The following is a 3,718-nucleotide window of genomic DNA, read 5'->3' as shown; positions in this document are numbered from 1 at the left end:
TTTTACCGTTAACGTTTTCAAGATTCGGTTGCGAATAGGTATCGGCCCACTGCGTGGTGTTCTATTACGGCACTATCAAAATAACTGGTCATTTACTGTGCCCGTATTAGAAACTCATTACCGTTCGCTAGCGGGAACGTTCCGTAGCTTTGATTTTACGCGCGCCTAATGTAACCTGAACTGCTGCGGCTCTCCCCTAATGGATGTGTACGACTTGATAATCGCAGGGCAATGGTTTTCGCACATATTCTTTTTTCTAACTCGGCTCCTTATTAAAAGTCAGCGGACAATTAACGTGCTCTATATACGGCTAACATGGGTCATTGTGTAAGTAAAAGCTTATAAATGGAAAAAGCGTCAGCGAATGATTAAGCAGGCATTCTATGTGTGCGGTTGCATTGCCCTTACGTCAGCAAAAGTGTACGACAGCCCTTCGAGCGAGCCGTAGAAGGGGATATGCGGAAGAGCGGATTCATCTGTCTTGTATGTTTCCCTGTCGACTTTCAACCGTAGAAATCGTGCGAATAATTAAAACGTAGTTAAAAATCACCGACTTAAATACAAGCTTCTATAGATCGGGAACGATTTACCGTTTTTGTGCTGAAGTTGAATAGAAGTTGAGGTGGGACAAATTGTAAAAATCCCGAACTTTTCTGAGGCGTCTTTCAATGGATTTCCGCATTTCGTATTAAACGTTTCCTTAGTAAAATGACTGGCCTATGATGGACTGGAGAGTGACAAACAAACCATGCCCAGAACTATTCGGCATATTGCGCAAGCCTCGAAATTGCCCAGCTACAAAGTCTAACAAAATCATTCAGTCATTAGTAATAATGATGAGCAAAGTTCGATATTATTATTAAGCCGTGCTATAGCACGTCGCTTTAAAGTCTCCTGCACAACTTAAGCGGAACCCGAAAAACTAATTGAAATAAACAGTTTCTAGGTCAAATCTTCGCACCGCGTTGACGTTGGTGCGTCCATTTACTGACTGAGTCACCTTAAATGACACCAACTGTACACCTCTTAGCTTACTGCTTAATGTCTGAGTAACCCGAGACGACTGATCCCTGCGTTTCTTGAGCGCCTGACCTGCGTAATTATACCATCGTACGAAAAATATGCTTCTGGAAGTATCTACAAAGGAACGGTAAATTATGCCACAAAATGCTCTTACGCAACTGTTTTCGTCTGCAACCTCTTGTTGTTAATCTGATTCGACCTGTTCCATCGCTCCATTCACCAAAGCTTTCTAATTCAGTTTCATTCAGCCGAGCTACCGACTGGTCCTGGCAGGTCTCTAGCAGGTATTGGGCTCGTTGCCACATAAACAAGGGCGAACGTCGCAGGTGGGCAAACAGACCCATATGGTATTGTGCAATGTTTATAAATGTATGATAAGCGGAAATGTTTTTTCGACACGTCTAATATTTGCAAAAACCGGCCTTTACGTAACTTGTTTGTTGTTTCCGTTTTATCCAAGGTCGTTCAAGGAGCGTAAGTCTAACCCAAAGAGCAGCACTGACTGGAGAATTGATTAAATTAATTGACGGGTATTTTAATCATACGTTTGGATTATGATTTTCTAGTCCTAACAAAATGTTTATTATTGAGCCATGTTGTGTACAGGATCGCCCTGTGTAAGCCGTCTTGCCTGTTGCTTGAACCTGGGGGTTCTAGTAAAATCACTCGGCCGTCGGATTCTATTCATTCGAGATACCTAGTCAGTGATAAGTACGATAAAACGTAGAGCAATATCGGAACTCTAGATAGAAGCTGTGGAAATTATTTGCTGCATTTTGGTGTGTCTTGAAGCGATTTTAGGCGCAAGCTGTCTACAGCATCCGTCCGTTGAGTCGACTAAACCCAAATGGATGAATGATGTCCTTATGTAAAGCGTGCGTAGGGCACTGAGAAAGCGAAGTTGAATACAATACAAAATTTATATAACAACAATAGCCCTCGTAGATAAGATGTAAATGGCTTGACCTTTTGTCAGCAGAAAAATTAAATATAACCCTCTCGTTTTTTGTATTTCTATTACGCGATCGTAAATTTGCTTTGGGTTTTTATTCCCAAGCAAATAACAAAGCTAGAGATTTAAATAAGGCATTTAATGAGATGTACATTATGGGCAGTCCAGTAAGGGTTTGATTTTTGATCGCGGTCTCTATTTAATATTTCTCTTATTCAAGAATTTCATTATGCGTTTCTAGCAGATATCCGCCTTGGGCAGCTACAACTAGATAATCTGCGGCCACCATATGGCAGTCGTCAAAATGTATTTTTTTTGCGACGATTTGGCAATGAAAACAACAGAAAAAAAGTTACGTTTAAATAGGAAATATGGCCAGTTATGCCATTGTGAAATTGATTTAGGTAGCTCCAATATTCGCTTATCATCCAAAGTTGACTAAATACGTCTACACGTTAGTTCTTATAGAACGTAACGTAGCTTTTTGCCGTTCACTGTAATATACGATGCATTCAATCACAAACTGCATAAACCCTCGTTCACCCGAACCGTTACTACAGATAAACCTAACACACCTAGGTGCAAACATCTATTCGTCGACATTTACCTAACTGATGACAATTACAAATATTTGCTCTTCTTCAGGTAATGTTGAAGCGAACCGGGCTGTTGTCTGCGGGTACAAGCCTCCCGACAGTGAAGATGTTATTAGCAGTTGTAATAATGGCCATGTCGCTGTCTTCTGCGGACGCTACTGTAGGGATGGTTTGTATGCTCGATTATCGTGTTTCGTCAGATGAATTTCCCTAGGCTCACAGATATCCACACAAAGGCGCACTGCACACAAGGTTTACCCATCTATCTCAGCAGAAATATCATCTGCATGAGCGTCAACGGCTTCATTATGACGCATACGTGCCTACTATTGAACGTTGGGTTAGTCCACTTAGTCGACCGACCTGAAGTGACGTTTTTTGGGTACAGCTATGGAATTTTTTTCGGGGGGTAGGTAGGTAGGTAGGTAGGTGCCATATGGTTACTCTGTTACGGATACAGTCTCCGGGGATTTCCGTTCCATAGAAGTTTCTCTTATGGAGATTTGGTTATCCTAACGATTGGTGGTAGCGAAGCTTGTTGTATGCGAGGTAGAGGTTAGCGTTTAGTAGAAAATAATACGGATGGTTTGAACGTACGGATCAATGACTGTGCTTGATGTGCAGCGGCGGCGCCAGAGTTAGTGCTCATAGTACTGTTGTCCCGTTCGTGCCGTCGCAGGTTTGGTCTATCTAAAAGCTGATAACTTTGGCAAAGCTCCTAGAGAGAATTTTTTTCACGAGGTTTGATTAAGCCTTCTTACAATCGGGCGCGACAGAGTAGTGCCTGTCTAGCGTGAGCCGATCAGGACGGGGTACGAGTCCCAGTTCCGGCTCCAAACTCCGGCCAGTGGACTTTATTTCGTCGAGGCCACTACCCACCTATTCTTAATTCCTCTTTCATACATTATTCTGAGAGTCCGCTTTTTCATTAATAGCATTACAAACTACTGTTACAATTATACTGCGTAAAGAAGACGCGCTGAAAGACGTTGACGTAATTCTATGAATACGATAATATCGATTGAAAATGGAAGGATACGATAAAATTGATGGATTATAGTGTTACAAGGGAATATGCTTCTGAGAGCCATAATACAGAACGCAAATGCTGACTTTGGTCGCAACCGAAGATTAGATATCAACAGTG

General features: G+C 41.9%; 1 long non-coding RNA gene across 1 annotated transcript in view; it reads left to right on the top strand.

Moving 5' to 3' along the window:
- Positions 1-256: 256 nt before the first annotated feature.
- The window catches only part of LOC111251211 (uncharacterized), a 45,811-nt gene continuing 42,349 nt past the window's right edge, over positions 257-3,718 (top strand). The window contains exons 1-2 of the long non-coding RNA XR_015328493.1: positions 257-483; positions 2,621-2,740. This is a non-coding gene — a long non-coding RNA (uncharacterized LOC111251211). The remainder of the gene's footprint in view (positions 484-2,620; positions 2,741-3,718) is intronic.

The sequence above is a fragment of the Varroa destructor genome, unplaced genomic scaffold (assembly GCF_002443255.2).
Source record: "Varroa destructor unplaced genomic scaffold, Vdes_3.0 BEIS01000005.1, whole genome shotgun sequence".
Classification (NCBI taxonomy): domain Eukaryota; kingdom Metazoa; phylum Arthropoda; class Arachnida; order Mesostigmata; family Varroidae; genus Varroa; species Varroa destructor.
Note: the sequence above shows the minus strand (reverse complement) of the source record. Positions and strands in the feature narration are given on the sequence as shown.